The sequence below is a fragment of the Salmo trutta genome, chromosome 33 (genome assembly GCF_901001165.1).
Source record: "Salmo trutta chromosome 33, fSalTru1.1, whole genome shotgun sequence".
NCBI lineage: Eukaryota > Metazoa > Chordata > Actinopteri > Salmoniformes > Salmonidae > Salmo > Salmo trutta.
In genome coordinates, this window is record NC_042989.1 from 27,876,766 (window position 1) to 27,893,077 (window position 16,312).

At 43.6% G+C, this 16,312-nt stretch overlaps 1 protein-coding gene across 1 annotated transcript in view; it reads left to right on the forward strand.

Annotated features, from left to right (window-relative positions):
- The first annotated feature begins 10,992 nt into the window (after window positions 1–10,992).
- Window positions 10,993–16,312, forward strand: part of LOC115172788 (transcription regulator protein BACH2) — a 58,032-nt gene continuing 52,712 nt past the window's right edge. The window contains exon 1 of the mRNA XM_029730537.1: window positions 10,993–11,283. The gene's annotated coding sequence lies outside the window, so the exon portion shown is untranslated. The remainder of the gene's footprint in view (window positions 11,284–16,312) is intronic.

A 16,312-nucleotide genomic window follows, 5' to 3' on the forward strand; every position in this document is an offset into this window, starting at 1 on the left:
CATGTGTGCTTATCAAAACTACTGAGTAAAGTTATGAACTCCTTTAAAGCTACACGGAACACAAATATAAACGCAACAATTTCAAAGATTTGACTGAGTTACAGTTCATATAAGGAACTAGTCAATTGAAATAAATTCATTACGCCCTAATCTATGGATTTCACATGATTGGGAATACAGATATGCATCTGTTGGTCACAGATACCTTTAAAAAAAAGTAGGGGTGTGGATCAGAAAACCAGTCAGTATCTGGTGTGACCACCATTTCCCTCATGCAGTGCGACACATCTCCTTCGCATAGAGTTGATCAGGCTGTTGATTGTGGCCTGTGGAATGTTGTTCCACTCCTCTTCAATGGCTGTGCGAAGTTGCTGGATATTGTCAGGAACTGGAACAAGCTGTCGTACACGTCGATCCAGAGCATCCCAAACATCCTCAATGGGTGACATGTCTGGTGAGTATAGAAGAACTGGGACATTTTCAGCTTGCAGGAATTGTGTACAGATCCTTGCGACATGGGCCGTGCATTATCATGCTGAAACATGAGGTGATACCTGTGCATGAATGGCACGACAATGGGCCTCAGGATCTCGTCACGGTATCTGTGCATTGAAATTCCCATCAATAAAATGCAATTCTGTTTGTTGTCCGTACCTTATGCCTGCCCATACCATAACCCCACCGCCACCATGAGGCACTCTGTTCACAACGTTGACATCAACAAACCACTTGCACACACAACGCCGAACACGCTGTCTGCCAACTGCCCGGTACAGTTGAAACCGGGATTCATTCGTGAAGAGCACACTTCTCCATCATGCCAGTGGCCATCGAAGGTGAGCATTTGCCCACTGAAGTCGGTTACGACGTCAAACTGCAGTCAGAACAAGACCCTGGTGAGGACGACGAGCATGCAGATGAGCTTCCCTGGTTTCTGCGTATGGAACATTTCTGTGATCTTTTATCTCAGCTCATGAAACATGGGACCAACACTTTACATATTGCGTTGATATTTTTGTTCAGTGTAAATTAAGTATATGAGGAAGGTATGGAACAAAATCTGAAAGCATTTTTATGTTTCTGAACAATGTTTGTGTCTCCCAGTTGAAACAGCACAGTGACAATAGAGGGGGTTTGCTTTGTCTGCAGTGCAGTGAGGATGACGGCTATATCATTTTTTTTTATTTTTTTTTAAATTTTATTTAACCTTTACTTAACCAGGTAGGCTAGTTGAGAACAAGTTCTCACTTGCAACTGCGACCTGGCCAAGATAAAGCATAGCAATTCGACACATACAACAACACAGAGTTACACATGGAATAAACAAAACATACAGTCAATAATACAGTAGAACAAAAGAAAACAAAAAGTCTATATACAGTGAGTGCAAATGAGGTAAGTTAAGGCAATAAATAGGCCATAGTGGTGAAGTAATTACAATATAGCAATTAAGCACTGGAATGGTAGATGTGCAGAAGATGAATGTGCAAGTAGAGATACTGGGGTGCAAAGGAGCAAGATAAATAAATAAATACAGTATGGGGATGAGGTAGGTAGATAGATGGGTTGTTTACAGATGGGCTATGTACAGGTGCAGTGATCTGTGAGCTGCTCTGACAGCTGGTGCTTAAAGCTAGTGAGGGAGATATGAGTCTCCAGCTTCAGAGATTTTTGCAGTTCATTCCAGTCATTGGCAGCAGAGAACTGGAAGGAAAGACGACCAAAGGAGGAATTGGCTTTGGGGGTGACCAGTGAGATATACCTGCTGGAGCGCGTGCTACAGGTGGGTGCTGCTATGGGGACCAGTGAGCTGAGATAAGGCGGGGCTTTACCTAGCGGAGACTTGTAGATAACCTGTAGCCAGTGGGTTTGGCGACGAGTATGAACCGAGGGCCAACCAACGACAGCGTACAGGTTGCAATGGTGGGTAGTATATGGGGCTTTGGTGACAAAACGAATGGCACTGTGATAGACTGCATCCAGTTTGTTGAGTAGAGTGTTGGAGGCTATTTTATAGATGACATCACCAAAGTCGAGGATCGGTAGGATGGTCAGTTTTACAAGGGTATGTTTGGCAGCATGAGTGAAGGATGCTTTGTTGCGATATAGGAAGCCGATTCTAGATTTAATTTTGGATTGGAGATGCTTAATGTGAGTCTGGAAGGAGAGTTTACAGTCTAACCAGACACCCAGGTATTTGTAGTTGTCCACGTATTCTAAGTCAGAGCCGTCCAGAGTTGTGATGCTGGACGGGCGAGCAGGTGCGGGCAGTGATCGATTGAATAGCATGCATTTCGTTTTACTTGCGTTTAAGAGCAGTTGGAGGCAACGGAAGGAGAGTTGTATGGCATTGAAGCTCGTCTGGAGTTTAGTTAACACAGTGTCTAACGAGGGGCCAGAAGTATACAGAATGGTGTCGTCTGCGTAGAGGTGGATCAGAGAATCACCAGCAGCAAGAGCAACACCATTGATGTATACAGAGAAGAGAGTCAGCCTGAGAATTGAACCCTGTGGCACACCCATAGAGACTGCCAGAGGTCCGGACAACAGGCCCTCCGATTCGACACAATGAACTCTATCAGAGAAGTAGTTGGTGAACCAGGCGAGGCAATCATTTGAGAAACCAAGGCTGTCGAGTCTGTCAATCACCACATTCTTTTTGGCAGAGTCGAAAGCCTTGGCCAGGTCGATGAATACGGCTGCACAGTAATGTCTCTTATCAATGGCGGTTATGATGTCGTTAAGGACCTTGAGCGTGGCTGAGATGCACCCATGACCAGCTCTGAAACCAGATTGCATAGCGGAGAAGGTACGGTGGGATTTGAAATGGTCAGTAATCTGTTTGTTAACTGGGCTTTCGAAGACCTTAGAAAGACAGCGTAGATAGATATAGGTCTGTAGCAGTTTGGGTCTAGAGTGTCACCCCCTTTGAAGAGGGGGATTACCGCGGCAGCTTTCCAATCTTTGGGAATCTCAGATGATACGAAAGAGAGGTTGTACAGGCTAGTAATAGGGGTTGCAACAATTTCGGCAGATAATTTTAGAAAGAGAGGGTCCACATTGTCTAGCCCGGCTGATTTGTATGGGTCCAGATTTTGCAGCTCTTTCAGAATATCAGCTATCTGGATTTGGGTGAAGGAGAAATGGTGGGGGCATTGGCGGGTTGCTGTGGAGGGTGCCAGGCAGTTGACCGGGGTAAGGGTAGCCAGGTGGAAAGCATGGCCAGCCGTAGAGAAATGCTTATTGAAATTCTCAATTATAGTGGATTTATCGGTGGTAACAGTGTTTCCTAGCCTCAGAGCAGTGGGCAGCTGGGAGGAGGTGCTCTTATTCTCCATGGACTTTACAGTGTCCCAGAACTTTTTCGAGTTAGTACTTCAGGATGCAAATTTCTGTTTGAAAAAGCTAGCCTTAGCTTTTCTAACTGCCTGTGTATATTTGTTCCTAACTTCCCTGAAAAGTTGCATATCACGGGGGCTATTCTATGCTAATGCAGAACGCCACAGAATGTTTTTGTGCTGGTCAAGGGCAGACAGGTATGGAGTGAACCAAGGACTATATCTATTCCTAGTTCTACATTTTTTTGAGTGGGGCATGCTTATTTAAGATGTTGAGGAAGGCACTTTTAAAGAATAGCCAGGCATCATCTACTGACGGGATGAGGTCATTGTCATTCCAGGATACCCCGGCCAGGTCGATTAGAAAGGCCTGCTCGCAGAAGTGTTTTAGGGAGCATTTGACAGTGATGAGGGGTGGTCGTTTGGTCGCAGACCCATTACGGATGCAGGCAATGAGGCAGTGATCACTGAGATCTTGAATGAAAACAGCAGAGGTGTATTTGGAGGGCGAGTTAGTTAGGATGACATCTATGAGGGTGCCTGTGTTTACAGATTTGGGGTTGTACCTGGTAAGTTCCATGATAATTTGTGTGAGATTGAGGGCATCAAGCTTAGATTGTAGGATGGCTGGGGTGTTAAGCATGTCCCAGTTTAGGTCACCTAGTAGCACGAGCTCAGAAGATAGATGGGGGGCAATCAATTCACATATGGTATCGAGGGCACAGCTGGGGGCCGAGGGAGGTCTATAGCAAGCGACAACAGTGAGAGACTTGTTTCTGGAAAGGTGACTAGTGACTAACATGACTGGCTTGTGTTGGCTAAGAAGACTGATGATCTCACTCTCCATCATTCCTGGCATTCCTGTTACAAGCTAGCTACTGTGAAAATATCGTTAAAGTATGAAACCTACTACAGTATCTTCATCACATGGAGCATTCACTTGTTTCTTTCCTGTAAATGTTATATTGTTCTCTGGAAGGTAAATGTTGTGGCTACAGTATGATGAGCTGCCTGACATTAACCTGAGGGATATACCCTGCATGGTGAATATGCTTTGTCTTTAACCCTTACATTGACTTGTTTCCGAGTATGAAGTTATATCCAAAAACGACAACATTATTTTGTGAAGTATGTATGATAGATATTGTGTTCATACTGTTTGCAAAACCAATTTACTTGAAAGTGTGTCATGTCCTGACCATAGTAAGATGTGATTTTCTATGGTAGAGTAGGTCAGGGTGTGACGGGGGGTGTTATGTGTTTTTCTATGTTTTCTATTTCTATGCTTTAGTTCTAGTTTTTCTATTTCTATGTTTTTTTGGGGGGGGTTGATCTCCAATTGGAGGCAGCTGGTCCTCGTTACCTCTGATTGGAGATCATATTTAAGTAAGGGTTTTTCTTCTTGGGTTTTGTGGGTGATTATCTTTTGAGTAGTGTTTGTTTCTCTCTGCGTCATGGTTTGTTGTTTTGTAAATCCAGTTATTTATGTTTTGCAAAGTTTCACGGAATTAATAAAATGTGGCACTACAACCACGCTGCACTTTGGTCCGATCCTTTCGACAGCCGTGACAGAATCACCCACCACCAAGGGACCAAGCAGCGCGATATGGACCTCTGGACATTTGAGGAGATAAGGAGGAGAATATCCAGTGCTTTGGAGGATTTAAGGGCAGGAGAAGAGCGCCTCCCAGGGGACCAGGTATTGGACAGATATCGAAGCCTGCCGGGGAAGAACGAGAGGCAGCCCACAAATATTTTTTTGGGGGGGCACACGGGTAGTTTGGCGGGGTCAGGGGTGAGACCTGAGCCAACTCCCCGTGCTTACCGTGGGGAGCGTGTGACGGGGCAAGCACCGTGTTATGCGGTGATGCGCACTGTGTCGCCAGTGCACACTCACAGGCCGGTGCGATCTGTGCCCGCACCTTGCAGTTGTTGAGCTGGGTTGAGCATCCAGCAAAGATGGTTGTGTCAGCAATAAGCTCCAGATCTCCAGTGCGCCTCCACGGCCCAGTATACCCTGTGCCTGCCCGACGTACCCGGCCTTCAGTGAGTCTATCCAGCCTGGTATGTCCTGTGCCTGCTCTTCGCACTCGCCCTGAGGTGCGTGTTACCAGTCTGGTGCCACCTATGCCAGTCCCACGCATCAGGCCTCCAGTGCGCCTCCACAGCCCAGTACGTCCTGTGCCTGCTTCTCACACTCTCCCTCCAGTGCGCCTCCACAGCCCAGCACGTCCTGTGCATGTTCCTCGCACTCTCCCTCCAGTGTGCCTCCATAGCCCAGTACTGCCGGTGCCTTCTCTGAGCACCCGGTCCTCAATGCGTCTCTCCAGTCCGGTGAGACCTGTTCCAGCTCCACGAGAAAAGCCTCCAGTGATAATCTATGCTCCGAAGCCTGTAGGGATGTTCCATGGCACGAAGCCTCCAGAGGTAATCCATGGCCCGGAGCCTGTAGGGATAATCCATGGCAAGAAGCCTGTAGGGATTATCCATGGCCCGGAGCCTGTAGAGATTATCCATGGCACGAAGCCTCCAGTGATGATCCATGGCGCGGAACCTGTAGTGATGATCCATGGCACGGAGCCTGCAGCGACACTCCCCAGTCCAGAACCTCCTGAGACGCTCCCCAGTCCGGAGCCTCCTGAGACGCTCCCCAGTCCGGAGCCTCCAGCGACGCTCCCCAGTCCGGAGCCTCCAGCGACGGCCTGCAGCCCAGAGCCTCCAGCGGCGGCCTGCAGCCCAGAGCCTCCAGCGGCGGCCTGCAGCCCAGAGCCTCCAGCGGCGGCCTGCAGCCCAGAACCTCCAGCAATGATCTACAGTCCAGTTCTTTCGACAACGATCCACGGTCAGGTGGTAATAAAGCAGAAGGATCAGCGGGTGGAGCGGGGAGTACGCACCGGAGCCACCTCCTCTGCGGAGGTTAAGGTTATGTGGACTGCATTTGAGCCGCCATAGACAAGTGCCACCCTCCCTACCCTCCCTTTGTTTTGTGGTTTCTTTTGTTTTAGGTGCATTCGGAGTCTGCACCTTTGGGGGGGGGGGTACTGTCACGTCCTGACCATAGTAAGATGTGATTTTCTATGGTAGAGTAGGTCAGGGCGTGACAGGGGGTGTTTTGTGTTTTTCTATGTTTTCTATTTCTATGTTTTAGTTCTAGTTTTTCTATTTCTATGTTGGCTTTTTTGGGGTTGATCTCCAATTGGAGGCAGCTGGTCCTCGTTACCTCTGATTGGAGATCATATTTAAGTAGGGGTTTTTCTTCCTGGGTTTTGTGGGTGATTATCTTTTGAGTAGTGTTTGTTTCTCTCTGCGTCATGGTTTGTTGTTTTGTAAATTCAGTTATTTATGTTTTGCAAAGTTTCACGGATTTAATAAAATGTGGAACTACAACCACGCTGCACTTTGGTCCGATCCTTTCGACAGCCGTGACAGTGTTTCAATAGTTAACATCATATTTCAGTAGCTTGATTAGGTCAAAACTGGAGTATGATAATCTTGGATGCAATAATTTGATATGGTTGTTCAATTTCAAGTTCTGTGTATGAATGCTTCCATACAATCATTCAGACTTCAACAAAACATTTGGACAGAGTTTGAACCCAAGGCCCCACCCACCAACCTGCCCACGCAGGAATGTAGCCTACATGTTTCCATCAAGAAAAATAACAAGCTTGTCTGTCACTGCTGTGTCATCTGTAATCTCTCCTTTAAAAAGAAAGGAGTAGAGGAAACGAGGGAATTGACAGTATGGTTTGGTGTCAGACTAATTCCTCAAAGCCCCCCAGTGTGGCTAAGCCTAGTCCTCCACTTCCTTTTATCGACAGCTCTCCTATTTTCTTTCACTTGCAGAAATGTCTTGTTCAATATCAGGTCATGTTCAAACATAGGCAATGGTCTCCTGTTGTTTAGTTTTCTGAGAGCCTTGTCAGTTTGACTGTGTGTAGTTGTGACTCCCTGTCTATTTTGTCTGCAGTATCTGTTGTAGAAATGCATGGTTGGCAGTAGCGTATATGGGACATGACTAGCAAAGCAAAATCTGTGTTTCTTCCTTGTCAATTTTACACTGCATTTGAAGCATAGGTAAATTGTGTGATTATCCCCATCACTGGCTCCTTGCATTACCACTTTGTACATAATTTCCTGCTGTTGAGCAGATAGAATCAGCTTTGGTTATTTATACCACTTGACATTGAGAATGTGGGCTGATCTGAATACCACCCAGGGAAAATAAATGGGCTCCAGGAGCAGCAAGTCTGTGGCAACCTGATAAAACGTAATAGCTTGCCAGCTCCTTGGGGATCTGCTGTCTCTATATTATAAATCACGCTCTCTCTGCCTGACTAATGCAGCCTCCCTACTGGACCAATAGTCCTATGTTTCTGCATAATGCAGAGGAGAGGACACTCTCTCAACCTCTGAATCATATGTCTAATTATGTAACATATGGCCATAAATGATGAATGAAATTATGATTGTCTATAATTGATCATTCATATGAAATGTACCTCTGATGTTTGTCCAGGTGAGATTCTTGTTCTGGTGGAGACTCACACATTCTGTCTAATAGCCTGGAACAATTATCTTGAAATATGTTGTCTGGATGTTTCACTGTCGGTGACTAAAGCCTTGTTCACAGGCCTTAATGCTCAAAGGCTTAATGCTCAAATGCTCAGTTTTGTTGTTGAAATCCGTTTTGGAATACCGACTGCCCAAACTGCAAGTGACTAAATCTGGTTGGTGTGTGTTCAGCCAGCAGTCATTTGTTTACATGGCTACGCTAATTGTAATGGCGGGTGTGTGCGCAGTGGTCTAGGATGATTGGTTGTGGTGCTCATGCTTCCCATCGCTCAGAAGTGAGGTAGCTAGCAAGCTAATACGTTGACAACATTGCCTGCCATGGATGTTTCCCAGTTGCTTTAGGTGTTCAAAATCAGTGTAAGAACACTTTTAAAGCCTGAAAGGATACGTTGATCCAATTTTCAAAACAAGCCACAGCAGTCAACTAGCTAGCTAAGCAGCTGTTTAGCTCTCTAGCATTCACTAATTTGTCTGTAAATAATTAACAAGTTAGTTAGCTAGCTACCACATGTTCTTGTCAAACTGTGAACAGAGTAGCTAGCAAGCAACAAGATATGCCAAATAGCAGTCTAAAAACCACTTGAGAGCAAATAAATCAGTTGCATGGCCAGGAATCTGATTTATAATCTGATTTCAAACCACTTAAGAAGGAGGTTTGAAATGTGATTTGAAATATCAGATTCCTTGTGCTTTTTGGCTGTTCAGACTGCAGGAAGCAGAACAGATTTGAATTGGATATGAAAAACAATTTAAGTCACTTCAAACTGCCAATGACACTATGATTTTGAACATTCAAAGCAACTGGGTAACGTCCATGGCAGGCCTTTTTGTCACCTAAGCTTGCTACATAACTTCTGAGTGTTGATAGGGAACAGGAGCACCACCACCAATCTGCCTTCACCACCGCGCCAAGGGGCCAGGGTTCCAGTCTAGAAGCACGGTTTCGACTGCTCCTACTGTTTTGCTTCCGAACTGCAGAAGACAATTTCCATAGACGACCAAAGAGAAGTCAGATTTGAAAATTGCTAATAAGACATTATAGTCATCACCTTTGTGCACATAACATCCAAATAATTGTCTCTGAGGATTCTTTTTTGGACAGAACTACCGAGTTCCTTGGCTAAGATGGGAGAACCTGCCAGAAGGACAACAGTCTCCACAGAACTTCACCTATCTGGGCTTTGTGGGAGAGTGGCCAGACGGAAGCCACTCCTGATAAAAAGGCACATGACAGCACACCTGGAGTTTGCAAAAAGGCACCTGAAAGACTCTGAGATCATAAGGCAAAAGATTCTGTGGTCTGAGACCAAACATTTACTATTTGGCCTCAATGAAAAGCGCAATGTCTGGAGAAAACCAGGCACAGCTCATCACCCGTCTAACACCATCCCTACTGTGAAGCATGGTCGTGGGAGTATCATGCTATGGGGATACTGGGAGACTGGCAAGGTTTGAGGGAACAATGAATGGATTTAAATACAGGGAAGTCCTTGATGAGAAGCTGCTTCAGAGTGCAAACGACGTTAGACTGGCGGCAAAGATTTACGTCCCAACAGGACAATGACCCCAAGCATAGAGCCAAAGAAATGCTGGAATGGCTTCAGAACAAGAATGTGAAAGTCCTTGAGTGGCCAAGCCAAAGCCCAGAATTTAATCCCATAGAAAATCTGTGGAAAGATATGAACATTGTTGTTCACTGATGCTTCCCATCTAATTTAACAGAGCTTGAGAAAATCTGCAAGGAAGAATAGAAGAAAATTCCTAAAACAACCAGATGTGCAAAGCTGATACAGACATACCCAAGACGATTCAAAGCTGTAATCGCCGCCAAAGGTGTAATCACCGCTTCTACAATGTATTGACTCAGGGGTGTGAATACTTATATAAATTCGATATTTCTGAATTTCATTTTTAATACATTTGCAAACATTTCTAAAAACATATTTTCACTTTGTCATTATGGAGTATTGTGTGTAGATGGGTGAGAAAAAACAGATATTTAATCAATTTTGAATTCTGGCTATAACACAACAAAATGTGGAATAAATCAAGCGGTATGAAAACTTTCTGAAGACACTGTAAATGTCTTACCTGTGATGAAACGTTTTCATACAGAGCTAAGTGTGGCCTACCGGATCCCCACATTTCCAACTCTCCCACACCGAATAGCCTGAAGCTACAGGGCTCATATTGCAGGCTCTGTTTCTCTACTGGGGAGCATTGCGAACCATAGGTTTGGATTTTTTTACCAGGTTACATGTACATTGAATAACACAGCAGCTTTTCTGAATGTTTGATAAGTTCTGTATAACATAAAATCGAAGACAAAGTCAGCTATTTTACAATGGGGCTCAATGGGAAAGAATGTCTTTTTCCCCCAATTTGTGGGTGTGGTCGAAGGGAATTCATTTTTATGATGTGAATATTGACTCAGAGTAGGGTTTGGCCGGGGTAGGCCGTCATTGTAAATAAGAAATTGTTCTTAACTGACTTGCCTAGTTAAATAAAGGTAAAAAAAAATGTAAATAAAAGGCTGGAGACTGTTCAGTCAGTCAAGGATGAGATTATGCTTTCTGTGTCCTAGGTGTAGGCTAACAGGGATGTGAATGAGTCTGAAGAGCATCTACTCAAGGGGAAGCTGATGATGTGCACTATGGGATTGTTTTTCTCTGAGTGATGATAATCAGTTAATGGGGGGTTAGTAATCCATGTCATAAGTGAGAGGGAATATTCTTAAATTATGCTGTCAAAATATAGTGTTTCTTTTTTTTATGTCTTCGGGTTGGCATGATGATATGCATCCAGAGGGTGTTATTTTAGCCTATTGATGGTGGTTCAAAGGATCATCATTTGTAGGCTCTTCATTATCCTCTAGCTGTTCTCCCGTTCCTCGCTCCGCGGTGAATCACACACATCTATAATAATAACGGAATTTACGGTGACATGGTTGCAAAGGCAATTCACCAATCCAAAATGCGCGCACCATTTGGAGTAAAATGTCAAATGTACGGGGGCTGTGGTGTAATTTCTGCACAGCGCAATGTTGTGAATGAGGGACAGGCTGACGTCAGCGCTCGAATGTCAACAATGTAGAGCTGGGCGGAAGCATTTCATACGAGGGATACGAACAGCAGAGGAAGCTGCACGCTGTTTTTCAAAGAGACTAAAACGACAATATTCACTTAAGAGCAGTCGTAACACATATTAGGCCTAACCACGCGTTATACGTTATAATATGAAATATTAATGACTATTGCTATACACGCGCTTTCAGCAGTTTGGAGTGGGTGCTGCTGAAGTCACCATGTGGAATCAATCTAATTTGTAAGACCGACGGAGCGCTGACGTGCAAGAAAACAGGAAAGTTAAGGTGAGCTTATTACTGTTTTGTTACCTAGGCCTATATCTAATTACATGATGGCTTTGGTTTAGAGTGCGCCCTTTCCCCTTTATTGCATTTTCCCATTTGCAATGATTTTTAGATGCTGATGCATTACATTTGTTATACATTTGTTGATATAAAATCGTAAATATGCATGCATAACATAACTATGCATGGGGACGCTTGTGTTTTGTTGTTTAATTATCATCTTAGCGCACCAATAGCCTTTGTTTTGCTATAAATACATTGAGGTGGTCTTCCCATTGCGCAGAACGGTGACAGTGCGCTTTGTTGTGCAGGGAATGTTTTCGAACGAGGCTGAGTGGTCGCTGCATGGTCAATATGACATGTTAAGGGCACTGTCATTTTGTACGGAGTAGAGCGGGACAAAGGATCTCATCGAGTAGCTCGTATTCCCGCCATTGGCCGCTATAGAAAGACATTTCAAGTGACTTGGAATAATGCAGTGTTGATTTTAACGCACGAAAACGGTAAATAGATTGCACATGGACATGTTTTGTGCTTGCTAGATGTCAGTAAACCGCTGTGATATGCTCAGCTATTGAAATAGGCTACTATAAGAATGTCCATAGAGAACTGTGTCACGGCTAGATGTCGCTCTGCTCCCCACGTGTTAGGCTACAAACACCAATTACAGCTGACAATAAATCTTTAACAAATGCAGATGAATGCCTGATTTCTATTTATACTTTTTTGAATTACTGATTGAATGACCTAATGTTTTTATGGATTGATTGAAATTGTATTGAATATAATGGATTTAGTTTCAGTGCCATGCATGAACCTCAATGTTCCTCTTGGTCTACCCCTTCTGGCCATCTAATAATATTGTAATCTTTCAATCTGAAATGTGGTGTCACTCCCTGCCCTGTTTTTTGCATCTGATCTTAATAAGGTCATTTGCTTTCCCTTATCTTTCCTTGTTTAAGGTCTCACATGATGGGGAAAGGGTGACTGGGTGCACCAGTAACTCAAATACTTGAGTTACTGGATTCCCAGGAAGCAGACTTACATCATTGTTTTGAAGGGAATTTGCCTCAAATTAACCTACCTGTTTCATATTACCTCACTATTCTAAACAATATTCTCAGCAATTTAACTATTAAACCACAAATTCTACTGTAAAATGTAAGGTTGTAAATACAGCAGGCATAAAAAACTGAGAAAAGAGACAGGAGGAAAGAGAGAAAGAGCGACAGAGAAAAGAGAAAGAGAGATAGTGACAGAACATAATGAGAGAGAGAGAGCGAGAGAAAAGAGCGAAAGCAAGAGAGAACATATTGAGAGAGAGAGAGAATACAACCCATATTTATGTTTATTTATTTTCCCTTTTGTACTTTAACTATTTGCACATAGCTACTATACTGTAAATAGACATAATATGACATTTGAAATGTCTTTATTATTTTGGAACTTCTGTGAGTGTAATGTTTACTGTTAATTTTTATTGCAATAGATGGAGAGAGAGGGACATTCATCCTTCTCTCCACAGTTTGGTCCGGCGCTAAGGCGCCCCCAGAGACAGTCTGTCCTTATCACCTTGGACGGGTTGATGGGAGTAGTAAAGGGGAGAGGAGGCAAGGTGTAGCTCCAATCGCTTTTCCTGCACCTCAGCAAACCTCTCAGACGAACGGGAATCCTGATACACTCTCAGTCACACCCTACGCTTGACTTTCACTACACTGTACACTGTAAATTATACATGCACCTCACAGTATTGTCTGTACTCTACATACTAAGGGGATGTGCTTCAAAACTGCCTGCCAGACAGTGTGTGGAAGAATAACATGTGAGGTGATGTCTCATATTGATAGATTCTGTACTAAATGGGTAGATTCTGTAGTAAAATGCCAGATGTCTTTCTCTGGTTGGGTTGAATCCAATGCATTGGTTTCACTGTCTGCATCACAAAGACCTTATCCCTCTCTGTGTGACAGCACTGAGAAACACCTCACAGTGCTTCACCATACATAATGTAAGAAATTAGATATGCAGGATGCCCTCCTCAGAAAGATAGCCTTCTGAGGATGTTTTTTCCCCACTATAGATATAGATTTATCAGTATACTGTATCTCTATTTTGGAGGTGACACTAGATGACCCAACAAAGGACCACAACAACCAGTGGATCTTCCTCTGCCAATCCCCATTCCCAGTCAGTTCCCATCACCCCCTCACGTACTGTACTGCCTACCCCCATTCAATTCCCCTTTGGTTGTACCTTTCCCTTGTGATGTACAGTGTCTCTGTACTCTGTACTTGAACTTGGATGACTCGGGGACAGTGTATTTGGAGGGAGGCTAACTTTAAGGCCGTCCCAGTGGGGATAGGGTGTTTATGTGGTGAGGAGAGGGAATCTGTAGCTTCAGCCTCATTCTGAATGGACCTGGCCTGGGTCAAGAAATGTATGCTTTAGTTGGTTGTTGAACCAGGACTGTTCTCTCATTAACAGACAATACTTGAGCTACCCAAGAAGTGTTGTGTGAAAACAAACAGAAAAAAATTTGATTTGCACAGAAGTTGTGTATAGTTTTCTCTGTCGGTATAGCAAATCCCTGTCTGATTGCTTGTGTGTGTGTGGTTGTGGCTCCCATCTTGGCTCTTATACACTGGGGTGCAACCAGTGGTGGCAGGCACACTGACAAGGTGATGAGGTATTCTGAGCCACCAGTGGAATCTGGTCACATACAAACACACACACACTTGCACACACAGACGGACATAGACACACAGGCGGACGAACACACACAAAACACCCTCTGGCAATCTCCTCACATGACGGAGCTAAAATGAAAATAGACCAGCATTCAGTTCAGCCAGTCCTAGTTATTCAGTTTACCATCAGTGACTCAATATGCTGCCACAAAATATACAGACGCAATCCACAGCCTACACTCTGTATACCAAGGGTCTCCAACCCTGTTCCTGGAGAGCTACCCTCGTGTAGGTTTTCACTCCAACCCCAGTTGTAACTAACCTGGTTCAGCTTATCAACCATCTAATTATTAGAATCAGGTGGATTAGGGTTGGAGTGAAAACCTACAGGACCGTAGCTCTCCAGGAACAGGCTTGGAGAGCCCTGCTATACAGTATGTGACTGTCAAAATGCTTCTGTCAGATTTATTTGCTTTTCTGTAAGCTGTCCACAGTGTGTTGCTGATGTGACAAAAAACTAAACCTTGCACTTGACTTTTCCTACTAGCACTGACTTTGCCGATAACTTCATTATTGGGGAAAAATGTGCTTATGACAACTGTGCTATGTGGTTGTATCACCTAGCTATCTTAAGATGCATGCACTAACTGTAAGTTGCTCTTGATAACAGCGTCTGCTTAATGTCTGAAATGTAAATGACAAGGCAGTGAGAAGTTACAAGTGAATCCTGTTATTGTACTGAGAGACAGTGACAATATGCCTCCATACATACACAGCGCAGGAAGTGTGTTTCACACCTTCACTCTCCTCCCAACCACCTGTATGCTGGTCACAGGATGCAAACCGCCAACCTGAACCTGAACACCTCACACTCACTCACTCAAAGTCACGGAAGTAGAACACACGCCACACTTGATACAATTATATCCTCCTTAAGGCGTATTGTCAAAGCTCAATCTTGCTCCACAAATCTATGGTGTGTTGCTGATATGACAAAAAAGCAAAACATTGCACTTGAGTTTTCCAACAAGCACCAACTAGGGCTGTGGCGGTCATGAAATTCTGTCAGCTGGTTATTGTCATGCAAAAGACTGCCGGTCTCAAGGTAATTGACCATTTTATTAACATAAACATGTTTAGCATCTCTAGGCTCCACTCATACAAGCAGCAAACAATCCTCTGATGCACGCCATTGCAACATCTACATTTTAAAAAGTCTAATAAGTCAATTGAATATACACCATCACAATAAATTCATTATTTATTTTAGGCAGGTCTAAAGAAACATTATGATATAAAGAAAATGTATTTCAGAAGAACAGAATATGAGTTGGCCTACTGTATGTTATCTGGTTATGTACCATGCCATAGGCTGTAGGCTTGTTCGTTTAGCAGGCAACATATGCTTATAAGTCCCATGCCATTATTTTATATTATATAATTTTATAGTAAGAAGAATATATTTGGACAGCTGAATAAAATAGAATGGATATATTTCCCATTCCGGAGTGAGAGTGTGCGCATATGAAGTGGCTATGTTGAGCGTAAAAGGGATCATTTGAAACAGGTCCTATATGCTAGATTTAGAGTTATTTGGCATCTTTAGTTGTGAATGATACAAACCTTAGAATGCATTAGAAATCAAAAGATATACTGTATGGGCTGCATGATGTGACTACAGGCTATTGATGATTTCAGAACATCGCAAAAAAAAGCTTGCTCTCTGTTCCTTACCTCAGGCTGCACACACTGTTCTCTCATCAAGCGATCATATTTTCACCTATCAGACTATTCTCAATTTAATCTTGTCTTTACTAATATGTAAAATTAGTTTAGATTTATACTGAAGAAAAATATAAACAGAACATGTAAAGTGTTGTTCCCATGTTTCATGAGCTGAAATAAAAGATCCCAGAAATGTTCCATAATCACAAAAAGCTTATTTCTCTCAAATGTTGTGCACAAATTTGTTTACATCCCTGTTAGTGAGCATTTCTCCTTTGCCAAGATAATCCATCCACCTGACAAGTGTGGCATATCATGAAGCTGGTTAAACAGAAGGATCATTACACAGGTGCACGTTGTGCTGGGGACAATAAAAGGCCACTCTAAAATGTGCAGTTTACTCACACAACACAATGCCACAGATGTCTCAAGTTTTGAGGAGTGTGCAATTGGCATGCTGACTGCAGAAATGTTCACCAGAGCTGTTGCCAGAGAATTGAATGTTAATTTCTCTACCATAAGCTGCCTCCAACATCGTTTTAGAGAATTTGGCAGTGTGTCCAACTGACCTCACAACCGCAGACCACGTGTAACCACGGCAGCCCATGACCTCCAAA